This window comes from Ambystoma mexicanum, chromosome 6q, assembly GCF_040938575.1.
Source record: "Ambystoma mexicanum isolate Mex_15411 chromosome 6q, UKY_AmexF1_1, whole genome shotgun sequence".
Lineage (NCBI taxonomy): Eukaryota > Metazoa > Chordata > Amphibia > Caudata > Ambystomatidae > Ambystoma > Ambystoma mexicanum.
The window spans coordinates 240934538-240957695 of NC_090937.1; positions in this window are offsets into that span (position 1 = coordinate 240934538).

Genomic DNA, 23158 nt, shown 5'->3' on the forward strand with positions numbered 1-23158 from the left:
TTCCGGCAATCCATGCAAGCGAAATATATCCTTGTCAAAGACCGTCGTCATTTCTTCTGCTGTGGGCAGACCAGGGAGCGGGAGAAATGGCCATTTTAGAGAAGGTGTCGACCGTGACCATAATACAAGAACAGCCTTCGGAGATTGGGAGGTCGACGATGAAGTCTGTCGTTATGTTGGTCTAAGGTCGGATGGGTACTGGATCTTGTTGTAAACAACCCCAGGGGTCTTTGAGTGTGGTACTTACTTTTGCAACATACTGGGCATGTACTTACATACTATTTTGCCTCAGACGACAGACCAGGCCACCATAAATGCCTTTGGAGCAGGTCCACCGTGGACGAAACACCTCTGTGTCCTGCCAGAAGGCTGTCATGACACCATTCCAGGGCAGCACTCCGTGAGGAGGTATCCGGAAGAAACAGGCGGTTGTTAATGAACAGCAATCCATCACGTCTGCGGATGATGTCCTGTGGAGTGATTCTGATAGAAGACGCTGCTTGATCCATGGCTCTTCAGAACCTTTGGAGGAAAGTGGAGACTTGATTGATGATTCTGTGGTGTGGAAACATAAACTCCGGTTGATGTTCGGAAGAGAGACCTGGTAGGGGTATCCTTGATAGGGCGTCGGCTAGGATGTTCTTACTGCCTGGCAGGTATGCGATAGTAAAGTCATACTGGGCAAAATAATGTGCCCACCTGACCTTCTGGGAATTGAAGCACTCCATCTTTTGGATGACTTTAAGGTTTTTGTGGTCCGTCCTCAAAAGAAAAGGATGCATAGTGCCTTGAAGTAAGTGACGCCACTCCCCACAAGCAGTCTACATGGCAAGCAGCTCCTTTTCAATTACAGAATAGTTGGCCTGTCTGGGAGTTAGAGTCTTCAATAAGTAGGCTACCGGATGCTCTACTCCTTCATATTCCTGCAATAAGGCTTTCCCGATGGCTGCTGCCGAAGCGTCGGCTTCGACAACGAAAGGATGGCTCTGGTCGGTCTGACGCAGGACGCGAGCAGAACAGAAGAGTTTGGAAGGCCTCCTCCGCCTTACTGGACTAGACGAAGGGAGCGGACATCTTCTTCAGGAGTGTTTTGATAGGAAGCACCTCACCGGTGAACCCGGAAATTAATTTGCGGTAAAAGTTGGCTAAGCCCAAGAATCTTTGGATGTCTTTTACTGATGTGGGAGACGGCCAGTCAAGGATATCTGCCACCTTCCTTGGGTCCACCTCTACCCTGTGTTCCGACAGTAGGTATCCCGAATAGGGAACCATGGTGACCTTGAAAAGACACTTCTCTGGGTTTACCAGTAAGTGGTGTTATTTAAGGCGCTGGAGAACCTGATGGAGGTGTTCTTGGTGGAGCTGGATGGAGGTGAAATAAACCAAGATGTCGTCCAGGTAAACAATGATGTTGTGAAACAACAGATCCAAAAACAAACGGTCCATAAATCTGTGGAATATGGCGGGCACATTCACCAAGCCGAAAGGCATCACCCTGTATTTGTAATGTCCGTACGGGGTGTGGAAGGCTGTCTTCCATTAGTCCCCTGCATGGACCCTAAACAAGTGGTACGCCCGCCTTAAGTCCAGCTTAGAGAACACCACTGCCCCCTGAACAGCCTCTCGGATGTCCTTTATCAGTGGCATAGGATATCTGTCCCTAATGGTGACATTGCAAACTGTCAAACAAGTCAGATTTTTCCTGATCCTCACTAACTGCTGTAACGTCCCCTCCTCCTCACCTGTGTCTTCTGATGAAGAGAGATGCTTCTTTCCCTTCTTTCTTTGGTTATTCCGCTTTTTCTGGTAGAGGTACGGCCTCCCTCGGGTGGAAGCCACAGTGTTGCATAGTGTAATCAGGCGGACAATGGACCCCCTCCTGAGGACGCCTGAGAAAGAGGAAAAAGCCTTTGGCTATGAAAAAACCTCTTGTGAGTGCGGTGTCTTGGATAATGTCATTGTAGTTGGTACGGTAAGTAGAGAGGCAGGTTGGATCTCCTCTACCGGATGTGAGCAGCTGGTTGATGTTTTCAATGCAAGCAGTTCCGTCCGGTAAGATAAGACGGCTGGAAAAAGTCTGCGGCGAGATATGATTTAGAACGGAGTGGGGAATATCTCTGTGAACAAGGTAGACTGGGCGGAAGTGAGGGACCCCAAGAACACGAAGCAGTAAGAAAGAAAACAGGGAAGCAAAAACTAAAGTAAAAGAGACAGACTAGTAAGGAAAAGAGGCCAAAGGACAGAACGAGGCGAGGACTCAAAAGGTAGACAGAGCGGAGAAAAGCTGAAAAAGGCGGCCGCGGAGTGGGACGGGACCCACAAACGAAACTCAACCGGCTCCAAGAGAGAAAAGCAGTGAAGGAGGGGGAAGGCAGAGAAAAGGGAGACAAAGAGAGAGACAGAGCTAAACGAAGTGATGCGGTAGCAAAGGTACCAGCGTCGGACCCGGAAGTAAAGGTACGGACTGGGTTGCAATGCTCTGAGGAAGGAAAGAGGCATGGTTATGTAGGAAAGAAGCAGCCAGGTCAGCAAGAAACTAGACCGCTGCAGAGGGCAACGTAGAAAATGCGCAGGAGCAACTTAATGGTGGCGAGTTGTCCATAAGTCCCACAAGTGCCAGGATGGCAGGCGCGTGACAGACAGCCCCGCAACCCGTGAGGCCACAGATACCAAACATGGGGAGCGTGGGACACCTCTGCAACCTCCGCTCCTCATGTTTAGTATTTTCGGACCCAAATTGTTAGAAAAAACTCGAACTAATGGTAGTGACCGAATTGGGTCAAATCTACCATGCGTTCCATTTTTTTCAAAACAATTTGTGGAATACCGGGTCCTGAAAGATATCATTCTTACATGACTGGGGCGCAGCAAGAGACCTAGCTCCCTTCATTTCCAAACTTATAAACTCCTCCTTTAAGTCAAACACGGTACCCATCAACCTCAAAGAATCCTGGGTCCTTCCTCTACTTAAAAAACAAACTTTGGACCCCACCATCCCCATCAACTATAGACCTATCACCACTGTACCATTCCTACTTAAAATCCTAGACAGAGCTGCCTACATACAAATCCAGCACTACCTGGAAGCCAACCACCTGCTCGGCTCACGACAATCTGGCTTCCGTCCACTCCATGGCACGGAAACAGCTCTGCTAGACCTCAAAACACAAATTGAGGAACTAAAGAATAATGGAAAATTAGCCTTGCTCCTCCTACTGGATTTGTCAGTAGCTTTCGCCTTGGTGGACCATGCAGTTTTATGTAACCACTTCAAATCAGCCGCCAACTTCTCTCGGAGATGCCACAGCTTGGGTCCAATCCTTCTTAGTGAATCGCACTATGCAAGTCTTCTCCACAATAGACTCTGCTGACCCCATTAACATAACTTGTGGCGTCCCACAGGGATCTTGTGTCTCCCCCACTATGTACAACATCTTCACCAAGCCTTTGTTTGACAAGTTGGACAGACTGGGTGTCACCTACACGAACTATGCAGACGACACACAGATCCTCATTCCCCTTTCGGGCGACTTCGATGCAGACTCAGCCTTGGTGAACAAGATCTATACCCTCATTCAGGCATGGATGGCCTCCCATGGCCTCTGCCTGAATGACGATAAAACGGAGATACTAATTTTAGGCTCTGAAGCTAACATCCAAAAATTAAGTCCAAACTACACATCCTTCAGCACTGATAACAACCCAATCAAGGTGATGTCTGTGGTTAAAACCCTTGGATTCTACCTAGACTCCTCCCTCACTCTCAAGAAGCAAGTTAACTCCCTCGCCTCCTCTACTACGTACACTTGCAGACTCATCCGCGCTTCTAGACCATACCTCTCCAGCACTAGTTGTACCACCTTAGCCAATGCTCTTATCTTATCCAGATTAGATTATTGTAATGCCCTGCACTCAGGAGCCAATAAATACATCACAGGCAAAATTCAAAGACTGCAGAACAATGCCCTAAGAGCAGCATTAGACATCCCTCACAGAGAGCACATTACTAAATTCAGGAAAGAGGTTAACTGGCTGAAGATAACAGACAGAATCCTCCTCAAAACAGCCTCCCTCACATCGAAGTGTCTTAACAACCTAGCCCCACCGTATCTGGTGGAAAAAATCCACAGGAAAACATCCACCCACCCCATGAGATCTACTAACACCTTCAAATTAGAGACTCCTAGGTTCAAACGCTCGACTGAGGGAGGAACCAGCTTTCCTGTCAAAGCTGCACAATGCTGGAACAAGTTACCTCGTGACCTCAGAACTGAACAACCTTAGCCTATATTTAGACACAAGATACTCAAATGGCTACGTGCAAACTACACATAACCTGAATTACACTGAGCCCTCAATACTTGGCCCACACCGACCCTTCTGCATCCATGAACTACTGTGCTCTCTAGGTCACTGAGCATGCACCACCACCTACCAGGGCCTGATGATACACATACTTACTAGACTGACTCATAAACCTGTTTATATACTGCCTATATCAATAAACTTGCTAGTGTGCCTTGGACATCCCAAGTTATGTCCTGCATCTATATATATTGTTTTGTATTTATCGTTGTACATATTCTTGCCTATATGTTTTATCTATTCATGCCAAACACTGTAATGAAGCTTAATATTTCTTGTGTATATTGTTGCGCCCGGCTACCTCAGGGTTTGGCACGCATTACCAAATCAGCCACCGGTAAAGAGTCATAGGGCTCCCCATCTGACACGGTTGGAAGCAAAGAGGCAGGATTTAAAATAGAAAAGTGGTTAAAAGTAACATTATCAGCAGAGATCAACAACATTTTGTGTTTACTTAACCCTGGATTTGATATGTGCTAGGATTTGACTTTCAGGAGTAACCCTAGGACATCATGAAACACTGCAAGAGGGACTAGGTGCCCTTTAACCAAAGTATTATCTTTTTTCTACTAACAATGAAGTTGCCACCCTGGCATGTAAACAAGATGGTAAACCTGCAGCTACATGATTCATTGAGGCATTGTAATAGGCAATAGGGCAGTGCTTGCCATGCATTTGAGTCAGCACTCCCAGAGCAAAACGTTCTTGTTCATCACATTATAGAGTGCAATATTTCTAAAATTCAAGACCTGAGGCTGGGCTTTTCACAATGCTTACTTGTTTCAGACACCCATGGAAGTGGTTCAGGAGTTGGATCATGAATGAGGTTCTGTAGGGGTTGGATATTTGAAGCATAACCCATTATCCACTGTTGTCAGTAGCCAGCCATTTCAAAAAGCACTTAATTTGCTTTTATGTTAAGGGTCTATTTACTTTCTATATCACATTCACTTGATCTTTAGATTGATGTTTCTCCCCAGCAGAGATATTGAGATCAAGATGGGTCTTGCACAATTAAAGACATTTTTTTAGAGGGTATGTGCCCTTTCAGCGCAAGAGCTGTCAATGAATCACAAGAGACTCTTGTTCGCAAGCTTCCAATCAGGCAAACACTATTATAAGATCATCAACATACTAAATTAAAAGAGACACCCCTTTGAACACCAGTAAATCAAGATCTTGTTTTAAAATCTGGGAAAAGAGTATCAGACTTTCCAAATAGCTCTGTCGTAAACAGGTGAACCAATACTGTAAGGATTTATAAGTGTAATTTATCAACTACTGGCTGGTAGGATGCAGTGGTATAGAAAAGAATGCAGTACATAGATCCACTACTATAAAATGTATTTCAGTGACAGGAATTCAAAACAGAATTGTTGTGGTATTGGTAACAACAAGCAATGCAGGCTGAACCACTGTGTTAACAGCACAGAGGTCTTGTACAAATTGATGGGTTACTCACCAGGTTTCTTGACATCTAAAATAGGGGTATTGCAGAGACTACAGGTAGTCACAATAATTGAATGCTTAAGCAATGACACAATGACAGGTTTTATACCCTATTCTGCTTCTTTTGAATTGGGCACTGTGTGATGCATGGAAGAGGTTTGCTTCAACTTTCAATATTTTTCCCACTTAATTTGCATGAGTGGACCACAATCCCACAGGAACTTGGTCCAACAATTTCTATTGCAACAGGTGAGTGACGTTCCCCCTGTATCAGAACAGCTAAATAAGTACCATCATGGAAGCAATTGAAAAGTACAACCAATTTGACAAAACGCATTGAATCCTAATATATTCATTGGAAGAATTTAATAGGAATGCATGATATTCAGAGATAGGATCCAAAGTGACAGTCAAAGGTCATGTAACTGGATGGTGTATTGGTCTACCTCCAACATCCACTGTATTTACGATCTAGTTTGAACATGGGATAGGTGGAAACGTAGAAGATCTTAAAGTAGATAGTGATGCCAATTATCAACTAGCAATTAAACGTTCTTCCCGCTTACAGTACTATTCACACAAGGAGCCAAAAGCCTAAGCGGAATGAGTGGTGCAACAACATTACTGGCTAATTTGCTTTCCTGACTTAGTAGGCGGTGGTGGAAATAAATGTGTGGAAGAAAATGCAGTTGTATGTATTGAAGTTTTAAAGAAGCTTGATTGAAATGCAATTGTAAGTGAATTTAAACAAATAATAGAGAAATGTAGTTATTTAAGTGAAATAGGTTTTATATTCACTACGCCTGCCTGGTACCATTAGAGGGATTCCATTTTAAATTACATATGTTTGCTGACAGAATGGCGCTTTGAAACTTGTAACGTGGAAGAAATATTTTACTTCCATGCAAGGTTGTTGCTGCTTCATCACAAACATCTGTAATCTCATACATGCTGTCAAAGTTTATTCCAGTACTAGTTGACCTCACTTAAAGCAAAGAGTTGAAAAGACACCTTGAGCCTTAATTGGATAAGGAATGCACCAATGCATTGGTATCTCTCTAAGCAGGCAGGTGTAACCCTGAAAGACCAGAGTTTTATTGTATTCATTAGAAGGAGTTACATGCATTAGAATCAATGTGTTGAAAAGTCTATATACATTTTATATGGGGGTGGAGGGTAACACAACTAAGGATTGTTTGGAGATTGTGTGGTGTCCATTTCTATGTGTTACCTCGCAGCGCTGCTATTAAATCCTTACCAAACTAAGTTCACTGAGTATTCGAGTCTGGAGTTTGATTTCCCCTACAACTGTGAAAAACAAGGAGGGAGCTACATTGGTTGCATTGACCTATGAGCTGCTTGATTTGGGCATCCAGACTTCCAATGCCCAAACTCTTTTAAATAATTACACGGTTAGTTGTTTACATTCAATGTCTCTCGATCATGAATTCCTCCTTAACCCAAATCGAAAGGAACTACTCTTCTTGTGCCCCTTTCTCTTTCCTGAAAGCTAGGATCTGCTCAGTGCCCGGCCCTTCCTTGCAAAGGATGGAGCTGCTGGGTTTTTAACTCCATTAATCTAGCCTCAGTAATTTTGTCTTCTTTTATATAAGTGATGCATGGTCAGAAATACTTCAGTCAAGTTCTAATCTTCCCAGCCAACAAGTACTTATTCCTTCACCAATCTTGAGCTGCAGCCCCATCATGGATGCAGAGATCGAAGCTTGCAGCACAGTATTCACTGCAATGGGGATCACTAAATACTGATGGAAACATTCTTTCACCCTATGGAATAAAATTGGCTAGATATTCTCTTTACTTTGTTTTCACGTGTTTATCGTGTCAAATCTGTTTTCTTAGGTAAAATATCTAGGATGACACAGTTTGTGTTTTTACACCTATGTGTGTGCCTAATGTTGGATGATAGGGTTAAAAGACTGAGTCTAGCATGAAGTACAAATCCTGGTTGTGTCATCAAACCATGTAATTAATAAATCGGACAAAATACCAGAGATCATGCGCTATACTCTTAAAATGGATTGGGTCACTCAAAGGTCAGAGTAATGAAAATATTCTCTGATAATTACCTAAAAGTGTCAACATTTTTTTTGCCAATTTGGTTTTTTTCAAGGCAGTAGTAACCATACATAATTGTTCACTTTGTTTGTGCTCTTTATAGAAAATTAAAGCTAACACAACATAATTAAGCAACCCTGTAAAATTCCTTGTTAGATGGTGTGAGCAAGTTATTTGGCAAGATCATTATTTGGTAAGATCATTATAAACCAATTTCAAGGTTGGGTGGATAGCAATAATATTATATCAGATTTGCAGGTAGGGTTCAGGAAAAACAAGGGCACAAATGATCAGTGCTTAGTTCTATTTTTGATAATCCAAAAGTATACATTGCTTTTGAAAATGAATGTACATGTTGTCTTCCTCGACCTAAGTACTGCTTTTGACTCTGTCACAAGAGGAATGTTGTAGCAAATTTGGTCTAGAAGAGGAGTGCCATCTAATTTGAACCATGTCTTAACCCAATTGTATTCAAATACAAATGCTTGTGTTGACTATATATTGGTGGATTGGGTGGTGAGACTACTGATCAATTTGAAGTGTTTATGGGCATCAGACAGGGCTGTTTCCTGGCCCGATCCTTTTTAACATCTACATACAGGAGATCATTGATGATCTACCTAGTGGGGCCCAGGACTGCCTGGACCTAGCCTCTTGCAAGCATCTGGCTCCCTTTTATGCAAATGATGTGGTTTTAATGTCATCCACACCCCAGGGTTTAGAACAATCACTATCCATCTTTTTAGCTAAATCCTCAGTGCTCCACCTAAAATTGAATGTTGGTAACTAAATCGATGGTGTTTAGCCCCCACCGCTTTATACAAAAAATGGTCCACCTAACAGTGGAAGGAGTGTTAATTGAACAAGTGGACCACTTTGACTATCTTGGGATGAGGTTCCAGTAGTATCCAGGCTGGGTGGCTCAGGTTGATAAGGCAGCAATTAACTCAGAAAAACAAAGTGGTGCCACAAGGTCTTACTATTATAGCCATGGTAATGGAGTTGTGTCACCATCTTTGGACTTATATAACAAATACGTTTTACCAGCTGTATTATATGGGTTAGAGGTATGGGGCTATGCAAAGATGGATCAACTGAATACCAAAGAAAACACATTTCTAAAACAACTCTTAGTGCTCTCTGAGAGTGCTCCCTCTGCATCCACTCACCTGGAATTCGATATTATCCCTATAGCTACTCTGGCTATGTTTAACCCCGTCTTCTTTTGTATAAGGGTTTGGTGTCAATCAAGTTTGGAAAAGTGTAGGGAGGCACTGCTGCACCTATGTCTTTCAATGGAGGCAAAAGCCTCAAATGGATGGCCCACATCAAAATACTGCTCCACAATTTAGGGATAAGTGAGCTGCGGTCCAACCCAGGGGGTAACTGTTGTTCTGTTCTAATCAAAGCTAAAATCTCTGCCAAGCATAGAGTTATGGTACACCTTTGCGCTGATGCCACCAAAAGTAATCTTGTCCGCAAATATATTGCAAATAATAGGGAGTTTGGTTTTGGTTTTAAGCAATACTTAGATGAAATCAGTCCACCCTTTTAGAGATCCTTGTATATGTGCTTGAGACTGGGCATTTTCCAAGTAGCTGCGCTGACACATGTGTGAGGCATTACAGCATCTGATATTTGTCCTATGTGTGGGAATGCAAGAGAAAAACATTTGCACTTTTTCTTACTATGCAAAACATCTCATAGGTTGAGACCACTGTATTTAAAACTGATTCAAAAGAAGGTGGAACTCGCACCTTAAACTCTGCTATGCTGTTTTTAATTTACTCTTTGTCTCCTTCACTACAGCCCGCTATAACTATCAAACATGGCTGTTGAGAAAGAAGTTAATAATATAATATCAGGGAAATGACCCACCTCCAGTGTTTTATTTACTAAGACTGCAAGCTTTTCTCTCCTTGTAATTGTTATTTGTTTAATTATCTGTGTAATTGATTTCAAGGGAGGCTAAAAATCCTAAAGTGTATTGTTCTTAGTTTTTGATGAAACTTGTATTTTATTGTAAACTTGAAGGTTGTATTACCGAATAAAAGTATTTTTGATCATGATGATAAGTAAACATTGTGAAAAATCTGAAGTGTTCTCACATTTAACCTGCTTAAGATCCACCGCTCCCCTTAGGTAACCAAGAGAAGGGTAACACTGTCAGATTCTGAACCCGGTAGTGAGGCTGCAAAGGGGAACTAATGGGATGGAGGGTCTTTGAAGAATGGAAGTGGGATGCCTGAAGATGGGATCTGGCATCCCCCTTTTCCTAATTCCGATCTATCCTACCTCTCCTCTATTGTCATAGGATATCATCATGCATGTACGACTCTACTCCAAGATCTTCTCACTCACACTCGGAAGAAAGCAAGAGAACATAACACCCCCTTTCTCTAACTAACCTGGACGTATCCTCCCATCCCTCTAATATCATAAACTACTGTGAGAATCAATCTTTTCCTTCCCTGTTAACCTCGATTACTGAGGTTACCAGAGTGAAAGAACCAATACCAATGTCCTATCCTAAGAACACCCCTAGACCAGAGACATGGTATCCCCCTTCCTTGACAGTGAGACAGTGACCTACCCAACACCCCCTCAACCTCAATAGAATGTATTAAGACATACAATCTTCTTTTTCCAAGTATCACTCAAGTACTGTGACAAAGAAGAGGAAATCAAGATGAGTACAGATTTCCTATGAGAAACACCAATATGGTACTGGGACGAAGAAGATGCAGATACAGGAAAATCACAATCTTCATAGGCCATGTCCCACTAACAAGGCCAGGCAGGGTCAGGAAATTGAAATCAACCATGCCCACCTGCAGAGTATCCATTCTTCAGGAGTATATAAAAGGAATACTTGTAATCAGCAAAGAGAGTGAGTTGGAAGGAGAGCTGAGGAGTGTTGGCTACCCAGAACTAGTTGGAAGAAACAGAGATGCTGAAACACTGAGGGTCTGTGTGAGGAAGCGTCCGGGAGAAGCGCTGCTAACGACCTATGCTTCCATCGAAGAAGGGAGCTGAGAGACGTGATGACTGTTGTTACATTGGTAAAATGAAATGCTCATTCCACTGGGCCAGGACAGGGGCCCAGGAGTGTCTGCAGGGCAGGTGGGGGAGACTCGGACCTCAGATAACAAAGACGTTAACCCAAGAAGGTAGAAAACACCAATGGTGAGTTAAACGCAGTGAGAGCCCTTGAGTATTGAAGTAAGCGAGCAAGATACAACGTTGCAGCCCAAATGCATAAAACTGGAGACGCGTCGGGTGAAATTGACAAATGGAATTACAAGGATACATAGTGGCAGAGTGGTCACGGCGTGTATGATTACATGTTCTCAAATGACTCTGTGTCTGCAAAGAGGGAAGCTGTCCGCGGGCACGCAAAGTGAGCGAAATAGCGATCCTCAAAAAGGGGGAGCTGTGAGAGAAATGAAGTGGGAGCAACATCCCCCAAACTGATTGAAAATTGTTTACAACAAATAAAGTGTGTTGGAAAAGTATCGGGGTGGCCGCCAGGTGGGAGATTAATCCAGGCTGGCCACAGCGATCTCAGAAAAAGCATTGGGGTGGCCACTAGGTGGAAGATAGGTGCAGACTGGCTGCAGACGCCCCAGAATAAGCAAAGAGTGTTGGAAAAGCATTGGGGTGGCCACCAGGCAGGAGATTGATCCAGTTTGGCCACAGAGACCGTAGTATAAAGAAAAGAGAGCTCTATTAAGGATAAAGCATCTGGTTCCAGAACTGTACTCAGAGGATGTGCAGTCAGACAACTGTGCCACGACCAGGGGAGCCCAATTGAAAGCAAGGAGTTGCATGATAATGTGAACTGGACGGCTTCTGGGTTCACGGAAAGGAGACCCGCAGAAGCCTAAAGAACTTAACAGGAAAAGGTACAGTGAACTTGTTGCCAAGTGAACTTTGTGCCAAGCAAACCTTTCTTTGCAGAGTGAAACCTGAGAGACTTGTGGAACTTTATAATCCTGAGTGCCTTAAATTTGGGGAAGGGAGCTGCCGAAAGACTCCATTGTCATATTAAATTTACTTTGAACACTACTCAGATGGCCAAATCCCATTCACCATATTATTCTGTAGAAGTAAGCTCAAGCATAGACAGTATTTGTCACACTATGCCTCTTGTCTCACCTGTTTGTCCTTTGAAGTCTTCTTTCTCTGAGGTCTTTCTTTTGTTCGTGGATGTTCGGGACTTGTACAGGTATGGACGGGTATCCTCTGCTTCCAGTGGGTAGACCGGACACCAGCCTCGGAGAGAAGGTAAGCGTTCAATATGCCAGGAAGATTAGGTGAGTAAAGGTCTATGTCTGGGATGGATCTAGGAACCAGGGAGGAGTTGCGGTACTCGCAGTGTGCAGAAGGCAGAATGCGAGAGGCTCGGGAAGGAAGAGGAACGAGCGGACCCTCCGACAGGAACGTGAGGAGCAGCACAAATAAATACCAGGAAAGATAATTTGGAACCGCTAACTAGTAGGAGAGTAGCACGGAAGAAGAGGGAAAGTTAGGTGTACATTTGCCGGGTACTTGGAAAGCTCGCATTGAGACGCGCAGAGCCACGGGTGTGCCTGTTTTCTAGGAAGTGGCAGGTCTTGCGTAAACCCTAGACAGCGGCTTCTATCTGGTGTCAGCCATGTTGGTAGAAAAGCGGGTATGACGTTGCGGTGCGTGATGGACCATAAAGTCCAGAGAGGGCGGAAACAGTGAATCATGACAGCATGCCCCCTCTTAAACCTCGATGCGCTGGGTTTACCAGGATGAGTTAGATGGAATCTCCGTACCAAACGGGGGGGGCATTCATGTTGGATACTGGTTCCCATGTTTGTTCACTGGGGGGATAACCTTTCCATTCCACCAAGTATTGTCGTCGACCTCTCCTCTATCTGGAATCACAAATCCTGGAGACCTCAAATTCGATCTGATCATTGACGAGCACAGGGGTAGGTCGATGGGCTGACCTGGTGGATTGAGAATAGGGTTTGAACAAGGAAGTGTGAAAAACGGGATGTATCTTCTTCCAGGATTCTGGTAATTGAAGTCAATATGCCACTGAGTTAATGATTTCCTTGATGGAAAAGGGCCCGTAAAATCGAGGGGCCAATTTATTGGGTCGCAGGTGTGGAGGCAAGAGTCTAGAGGAAAGCCAGACCTTGTCGCCAATGGCATACACGGGACGGGTCTCCTCCTGGCATCAGCGTGTCTTTTAACATCCATCCTAGCTTTTTCCAAATGATTCTTAACATCCTTATGTACAGTGACCAGATGTTCAATCCAGGAATCAACTGAAGGAACCGGGGTGGGGTGAGGTAGGAGTGTTGGCAACACAGATGGATGGAACCCTTGACTGCAAAAGAAAGGGCTTGTCTTGATAGGAGAGTGGTCAGAGTTGTTTTATGCAAACTCAGCAACTGGGATTAAAACTGACAAATCATCCTGGACCTTGGCTGCAAAGCATCGTAAATATTGTTCTAGGGTCTGATTTACTAATTCGGTTATCCCACTGGACTGAGGATGATATCCTGAAGATAAGGCAGGTTGAATACCTAAAATTTGGTACAGGTACTTCCAGAATCGGAAAATGTATTGATGCCCATGGTCTGAAATTATCTTGGAAGGGAGTCCATGCAGCCTAAAATGTGGTTCAAAAATATCACTGCCATTTCTTGTGCTGAAGGTAGCTTGTACAAGGGAGTGAAGTGGGCCACATGGGAGAATAGATCGATGGTAACCATAATGGTAGTGAAACCCTTGGAAGGAGGTAATTCCACGATAAAATCGGTGGCAATTATTTCCCAAAGACAGTCTGGCAACGTGGGTTGATGGAGAAGACCTGCAGGTTTTCTATTGTCGCACTTGTTCTGACTGCAGAGAGCGCAGGCTTGGATGCATGATTTTACTGCATCGATCATTCTAGGCCACCAAAAATGTCTCTGGATGAGATGGAGAGTAGCTGTAAATCCCGATTGAGTAAACCTTTGCTTTAGTTCTTGGAAGGCAGTCTCTTGATCAACAGACCAGTTGAAAGGAATGTCTTTCTTTAACAATGCAACTATAGGTTGTACCATGGCAGAGAATGTATTCCTATAAAAGTTTGCAAGTCCCAGGAAGGAATGAATCTGTTTTATTGTTGTAGGAGCTGGCCACGACAGGATAGAGTCAACATCCATTTCTATTCCTTGGAACTCAAAACAAATCCCAGGTAATGGACTGTAGGGACATGAAAGATACAGTTTCTGGTTTAGCCAGCAGCTTGTTCTCTCGTAGGTGTTGTAAAACCAATGTCACGTGTTCTTGATGTAATATGGGATTGTTGGAATATATCAACATGTCATCCAGGTAAACAATGGCAAAGAGGAACAGCATATCTGAAAGGACTCTGTCCATGAAGCGCTGGAAAACCGTGGGAGCGTTGGCAAGGCCAAATGGCACAACCGAAATATTCAAAGTGACCGAAGGGCGTCCTGAAGGCAGTCTTCCATTCATCACCTTCCTTTATGCGGATCAGATGGTAAGCGCCCCGTAAATCAAGTTTGGTAAAGATTACAGTGCCACGTACTGTTTGCAATATGTCTGAAATGAGTGGTAAGGGATAGCGGTCCTTGCATTGGTTAAGGCCCCGGTAGTCCAGGCATGGTCGGAGTTCCTTGGTGTCCTTTTTGGGAACAAAGAACAAAGAGGCCCCAGCAGGAGACTTAGAAGGACGAATGGTTCTGTTGGCGAGATTGTTGTCCAGGTAATCACCTAGTGCTCTTTTCTCCAGCTCTGAAAGTATAAACATCCTTCCAAATGGTATAACTGTGGAGACGTTAGTATCGATAGCACAGTCGTCTGGTCGGTGGGGAGGTAGTGACTGAACAATGGCTGTCGAGATTACATCTGAAATTGTGGATAAATCTCAGGCACTTGGATAACGTTGGAAACACAAATAGAGGGTTGTTCTGGGATTCGGGATTCCATGGATATAGTCTGCATCAAATTCAGGGATAAACAAATGAGACAGATAAAATTTGAACCTAGAAATAAGGATCCGGCCGCCCAGTTGATGTATAGGTTGTGTTTTTGAGGGGCATGGCCTGGAGCTCATGGTGGACAGAGGCTGAGGCGCCGAGCTCCGGCCGAGACGCTGCATCTTGATCCTTTTTCGCCGTAAGCAGGCATACCTTCGGGGCCACATCGAACCACGGTGGTGCAGAAACCGATCCTCATCAAGAGACAGTGCCTCCGATAAGAAATCGGGACGCAGAATGTCCACAATCCCGCCCATTCTGCCCTACCCCCCGTCCCCGCCGACACCTAAGATGGCGGCCGTACCATGACGCTGCATCAACTCGAGACCAGGCAGTCAGCTATTCCCGCCGCAGCACCCGCAGGAGGAGAGAGGCGCCAACACCGCGGTCGAGGCACGCACTGAAGACCGCTGCGCTTTACCGCCCCCTACAACACGAAACGCACCGGGCATCGGACGGCCAGACACAGCTTTTTCCCCGAGTCCGACCGTGGGAGCCCGAAACACGAGACGTGAGGGGGAAACCGCGAGGAGACACAGCATCGGCTCCCTGCCATCTACGAGACCACTACGTTGCCGAGTCCCGTGGAGAGCGGAGCCAAAGTCACTGAGGTGAGGAGACCTGGGGGGCATGCTACCAGACTAAGGGTGCTATTTGAATCACCACACTGCCCCGTGGCACCCTAACCACAAGCCCACGGCGAACCACTTGAGAAAAGAGGACAATAATCCCAACCCGCTGTGCGAGACCCCAGGCCCCCAACATTGGGTACTCCCCAAAACTCTCATTAGCAACAAAGAGACGCCAAAATCATTTGGAGCACTCATGCTACTGCGCCATAGGCGCTGAAATTTGAGTGGAGCACGCACCTCTCCAGGCAACTGCAACAGTACAGCCCCCACGCACCTACCGGACCCTGAGACCCAGCATAAGGGCCATAAGCGAGAACTGAGGCACGAATCTCACTAGACAGGCCTAGCGCTAAAGCGCCAAGACTTTAACATGTCCTCCAGGAGCAAACCGAAACCCTCCACAATGGACACGTACGTCACCACCAAGTCAAAAAACTCAGCCACCCCACGCCTCCACACTCCAGAACCCGCACAATCAAAGGGTGTTGATTCCGCCGAAAATCAAACCCAAGTACTAGAAGCCATAGCATCGCTGCGCACATTTATCGATTCCAGAATAGACAAATTCAGATCAGACATCCAACTGATGCGCCAGGATGCTAAAAACTTAACAGAAAGGGTGACAAACTCCGAAACGGCCATAAAAGAGACGACAGAAGAAACAGTCGAACTGAAATCCAAAGTCGCAGACCTTGAAAGGCAGGTCACCATCCTCGAGGCCAGATCCGAGGAAGCCCCCCCAGGATCCCACCCTCGCCCGATAATCGGCAAAATACTTAATTTCCAAGACCGAGAAACCATGTTGAGGCACTCCAGGGAAGAGGGCCCCATAGAACGTGGCAACGCTAAAATCTCTGTCTACCCAGACTATACTCCAAAGGTGCACAGGGAGAGAAACTCATTCGTACCTATCAAGGCCAAACTCAGGCAACTGAACCTAAAATATATGTTACTCTATCCATCGAGACTAAAGGTCATACACAAGGGCCGTGCAATCTTCCTAGAGTCCCCAGCAGCCGCCAATATGTGGATGGAAGACAACAATCTAGCAGAAGACGGAGACACCTATCCCAAGGGCAAATGAGGAAATCCACTTATCTACGCACTTGACACATAAGCGCATACCGCATCACTACCCTACGACAACCAAGGAGGTAACCTACACCACTATTTATCAAACAGATGCGGCCCTCGCTTGGCCTCACACCAGGCACAGGACCTAGCTCCCACAAACAGACCAGGACAGGCCAGTTGCCTGCCCGACCCCGCTCGAGCCTGATACCCGGATGGGACCTGACGGCGCAAGAGCGCCTGAGCACCGTGAGAAAAATGCAGTGGCTGGGCGCACCAGTTCCAGTTTTGTTAAATGTTACTCTAGTTACACAGTCTTCACACTAGCGCAACCAACAAGGCAGAGGGCAAGACCACCGCAGATCACAAGCAAAACCAGAACTAAGAACCAAGATCTGGGAACCACCGAGGATGATCAACAACCGATGAGAAACACAGGAAAGGGCAGACGCACGGAATCCAACACTCCATCCCAATGGCGACACAATTGAAAGTGATAACTTGGAATGTACGTGGTATGTGATCATACTTGAGAAGAAATAGGATCCAATCCTATCTCCGCAGAAAGAAGGTATCCATTGCACTACTCCAAGAGACCCACCTGTCGAAGGAGTCCTCGTCCAAGTTAGCTGAGCGGTGTGGAGGCACTGCGAAAGGAGCACCCTACTCTAGCTATGCTCGAGGAGTTTTCACGTGGGTGAACCTGAACGTGCCATTCTGCCTACTGGGCTCGGAGGCAGACCCTGAAGGCAGGTATCTAATAATATGGGGAACCATTGAACATACGGCGGTCTGTATAGTGAACTCCTACTTTCCACAACACGGAATTCCCTCACACCTTAAAACGCTCTGTGCCAAAATGACGCATCACAGGGAAGGCACCTTCATATGGGCTGGCGACTTTAACAGCTACAGAAACGGAAACATGGATAGATCCACACCCCCCCAGCAACCGAGAAACGCCGCCACTCAAGCACTCAACGATGCGCTGGATCACCTCAACTTGGTTGACATTTGGAGAGAACAACACCCCATTGAAAGAAGCTACTCATATTACTCGGCCCCTCACAAGATTCACACAAGGATTGATTATCTGTTCATCCACAGAGAGCAAACCTCAATGGTAGACGCAACAGCATACCTAGGCAGATCGATCTCCAATCATTCACCATTAATTATGGAATGGAAATTAAGGGGACCCAGACCACCGATCCCGACATGGAAAATGCCCACCGCAGCCCTTACGGATCAAGAATTCAGGGAAGCCCTCGGCAACAAACTTGAGGACTACATTCACAACAATAAAGGTTCTGTATCAACCTGGAGCACGCTTTGGGAGGCGATGAAGGTAGTGATAAGAGGAGAGGTGATAGCGGGGGCTGGAGGCATCCGGAAACACCTGACGGCAGCCCTAGAAGAACGAGAAGCTGAAATAACACGCCTCGAGGCGTGCACTGTCGCCACCCCGGAAATGGAAGAGAGTCTACAAGAAATTTGCGAAGAATGTCGCACAACCTGGGACAGGCAAGCCAAATTTGACTTTGCAACAAACACCGCCAAGACCCACAAAGAAGCCGATAAACCAGGCAGGATACTAGCCTGGTTATGCAAACGAGAACAGCCAAGACACACTCCTACAGAGATCATAACTGAGAACGGGACAACATGCAGGACCCAACAGGATATTAACAACGCCTTTGCAGAGTTCTACTGTAAACTATACTCCCACAATAGGCAAATATCCAGAGAAGAAATCAAGAACACCCTGGAAGAGATTGGTCTACCGAGACTATCCGAGGAACAGAGAGAAGCTTTGGAAATGGAGATCAATACAGAAGATGTTAAGGAAGCTATCAGGTCGCCGGCCACCTGTAAGACTCCTGGCAGTGACGGCCTCCCGCCTGAATTTTATAAAGCTTACAAAGATATCATCACTCCGATACTACATGAGTTCTACACGGAGGCATATGAAGTAGGGATACTCCCTAACACTATGAAAGAAACAATCATAATCCCCATGCTTAAGCCCAGCAAACCACCCACGGACTGTGATTCATACCGCCCATTAGCAATGCTAAACTACAACAGTAAGATCCTAACCACTATCCTAGCCAACAGACTTGCAAAGGTGGTGGGAACCCTGATTCACGACGACCAAAATGGCTTCGTCCCGGGACGCAACACCACGGCCAACCTAAGAAGACTTCAACACACTATGGCGGAGACCACCACGAGAGACGAGGATCTTGCGGTACTCTCACTCGACGCCGTCAAGGCCTTCGACTCCATATTCTGGGAATGGTTGGTCGAGGTGCTTAGGGAGTTTGGATTTGGAGAGGGTTTTGTGAGATGGATCAAGGTGCTCTACAACTCACCAATGGCAAGAGTGAAAACTGGAGGGATGATCTCGAAGCCCTGGGAGATTCAGAGAGGCACTAGGCAAGGATGCCCGCTACCACCGATGCTATACATCTTAGGCTTGGAACCAATTGCCATCTATTTTAGACAACAGTTCTTCGACCCAGGCATTAAACTGGGCGACCAACACTCCATAATATCCCTGTACGCCGACGATGTACTCTTGTATGTGAAGGACCCACAAATAAATGCACAAGTCATACTAGACGTCCTCGACGACTACGCACTTTACTCAGGAATCAAGTTTAGCAGATCGAAATCCTGTGCATTCCCGCTGGCAAGACTCAGAGGCCTAGCAAAAACTGATTTACCAGTAATGGGGATAAAATGGCAACCCGAAGCATTCCGATACCTGGGAATAAACATCCATCACACCCCAGAACTCACACACGACCATAACACCGAAATGGCGCTGAAAGGAATCCACAATTCTATGAAATTCTGGTCAAAACTGCCACTTGCAATGATGGGTCGGGCGGCCATTACAAAAATGATAATTCTCCCCCGCTTCCTATACTTCTTCACGAACATTTGTTACTATATCCGCCCCACCTTCTTCAAGACATTTGAAATATTAATCCGAGACTACCTATGGGGCCCTTCCAGACACAAACTACCCCTCTCAGTCCTCACGCTACGACACAAAGAAGGCGGACTACAACTCCCCGACTTTCAGATGTACTACTTAGCTGCACAGCTCAGCCACGTGACAAGGTGGCTTCAAGACGAACAAAACAATGAATCTGCGCTACTGAGACAAATACCCTCCAATCTCTTCCCCAAGGAAGTACTCTGGAACCCCCTCAAGCAGACACAGAATGTCCCCATGATAGCGAAATTAGGCAGACAGATCTGGACCAGAACTCGCTCCATTCTACAATCGAGCCATCCATATTCACCCAACTCTCCCATCCTAGTGGATGCATGCAAAACCATGACAGATCTGAGGGTAGCAAGAAGCTGGGAGAGTGCCGGGATCTATGTATGGGGGGACATGTTCAAAGAGGACAAATTCAGAGACTTTGAATCGATGCAGGAGGTTGAAGGACTCTCCAGCGGCCAATTTCTATGGTATCACCGACTCAAACAGATCGCCAGAAGCAAATGGGACAGCTGGCCCGAGGAACCCACTCCGGATCCGTTATTACAGGAGATGTACGAGCTAGCGGATGGATGGAAACCGGTAACCCGGCTCTACAGCACATTGATGGACAAACCTAACCCCAAAGGCATAGCACTCAAGGAGAGATGGGAAATGGACCTGGGCATCACACTAACCGACAAAGAATGGGAAAGAATTTTATTGTACCCAAAAGAGGTGTCCCGCAACGCCAGATTCAGGCAGATACAACTGAATATCCTATACAGGACGTACATGACCACACAGCGGGTGGCTAAATTCAACAAGAAAGTCTGGTGCGGCAGCGACACAGCCGACATGATCCACATGTTTTGGACCTGCAATAGGGTAAAGACACTCTGGTCCAGAGTTAGGCAGACTTGCACAACTGCTGGCATAACCAGATATGAGTGGGACCCGAAAGTCTGCTTATTAGGAGCTCACCCCAAAATAAGCAAATACAGACACGTAGTCAAACTGATGGACCTATCCTGCATCCTTGCGAAAAGAACCATAGATATGGCCTGGAAGTCTCCAGGAGCCCCGAGATATGAACGCTGGATTAAGGAACTAGAAAGGTGGTCCGAGGCAGAGACCAGAGCATGGCAGGAAGGGGCCAACTATGGAACAGACGAAGCAAACAACACCCTCGAATCGTGGAAGGCCCTCCTAAGAGATGTGCCCTTTACTGCAGACCACAAACCCCCCCTGAAGGGAACACCAGAAACAACATAATGCCAGGAACAGGTTCACCTAAACTTCCAAAGACGCCCGATTTGACCCAACCTCGGCACCCGAACTCACGACTTCACCTACTTTTGCCCCTGTATAGACACTGAAGATACCACATCTAATGAAGACTGTTTTGTTTGTTTGTTTAACACCTCATTTTTTGTTAAATGTTAACTATATTTCAATGCTAATAAAATACGTTTAAAAAATAAATAGGTTGTGTTTTTGAAGCCAGGGCATGCCTAGAACCATTGGGTAATGAGCTGCCTTTATGATATCAAAAAGTAGCATCTCCTGGTGGTTGTTTATTGAGAGCAATAGTTCCGTGGTTTGCTGGGTTATGGGTCCAGAAGAGAGTGGTTTCCCATCTATCCCTTCGACTGCCTGGATTGTTTCTTTGGATTCTCGAGTAATATTGTGCTTTAAGGCCCATTCATGGCCCAAGAATATTCCCATAGCGCCACAATCCACTAGGGCCAGGATGGAATGAGTCTCCTTATTGGCGGAAGACAAGAAGGCCTGTAGTACCACCAAGGTGTTTTGATGAAGACAGTTCAAGGAAGGAGAAGAAGCGGAGCAAGTACCTTTCTCCCAAAGCTAGGCTCTGTTTAATATCGGGAGCTGGCATTTCCCGAACACTGAGGCGTGGCTATCGGACAGTTTCTTACAAGATGTTTATCAGAAGCACAATGCATACAGAGTCCAGTGTTGATCCTGCAAATCCTTTCGTGTGGAGAGATTGGACCCTGCAAGGAGCCAAGTTGCATAGGTTCAGGATCAGGGGAGTGTGGAGTGGTTGTTTCTTTAGGGCTAGGATACTCCACGGGAACCTTCGGTGGGACTGTTCGTGTCTTTCTTTTCTCTGCCTTTCTCTCTTGAATACGGAAGTCGATTTGTAGAGACAAATCTATCAAAGCATGGAAGGAACCTGGACGGGCTACTCTAGCCAATTCATCCTTGATTTCTTCATTTAATCCTCAACGAAACAAGGTAAAGCATGCCTCCTGGGTCCAATCTGCCTCCTTAGCCAATTGCTTGAAGCGGGTTACATAAGATAACATGTCTTGATTTCCTTGTTGGAACTCCAGCAGCTTCTCCTGAGCACTGTACACTTGTTCAGGGTGGTCAAACATGGTTTTGAAGGCATCTACAAATCCGTTATAGTTGTCTAGGGGCGGGTCTCCCGCATTCAGCAAGGAAGTTGCCCAGGCTAAAGCATTTCCTGAGAGGTTTGAGATTATAAATCCCACTTTGGCCCTGGGTGTGGAAAAATAGTAGGTTTTAAATGTCAAATGCACCAGACAAGAATCGAGGAAGGAACGCAGTGCCTTTCAGGAACCGTTGTTTTTGTCCACTATGCCCCCTACCAAGGCACTTTCCTGGAATGCAGAGTCTCTGGATAGCACAAGTTGTTTTAGTGCTGCATTTTCAGCTTTGAGGTTCTGAACTTCTGTTGTCAATTCTTGCATTCCTCTCATGAGGTCCTGGACAGCAGCCTCCATATTGAATTCTATATCAAGTCTATGGTGTCTCAAACTGTCACACTCTGCCTCTTGTCTCACCTGTTTGTCCTTTGAAGTCTTCTTTCTCTGAGGTCTTTCTTTGTTCCTGGACGTTCGGGACTTGTACAGGTACGGACAGGTATGCTCTGCCTCCAGTGTGTAGACCGGACACCAGCCTTGGAGAGAAGGTAAGCGTTCAATATTCCAGGAAGATTAGGTGAGTAAAGGTCTATTTCTGGGATGGATCTAAGAACCATGGAGGAGTCGCAGAACTCGCAGTGTGCATAAGGCAGAATGCGAGCATGGAAGGAACAGGACGAAGGCCTGGGCAGGAAGAGGAATGAATGGACCCTCAGGCGGGAATGCGAGGAGCAGCACAAATAAATAGCAGGAAGGATAAATTGGAACTGCTAACCAGTAGGGGAGTAGCATGGAAGAAGACAGAAGTTTAGGTACGCACTTGCCGGGTACTCGGAAAGGTCGCGTTGAGACCCGCAGAGCCGCGGGGGCGTGCCTGTTTTCTAGGAAGTGGCACGTCTTACGTAAACACTAGACAGCAGCTTCTCTCTGGTGTCAGCCATGCTGGTAGAATAGCGGGTATGATGTTGCGGTGCGTGATGGACCATGAAGTTCATAAAGGGCAGAAATGGCGAATCATGACAGTATTTTGTTATGAACGGATAGACCTAGACTTCCCTTACTATTCTATCCATTTGAGAACACTCCCATTTTAGAGTTAGGTCAAGTTAGGCGTTACACCAT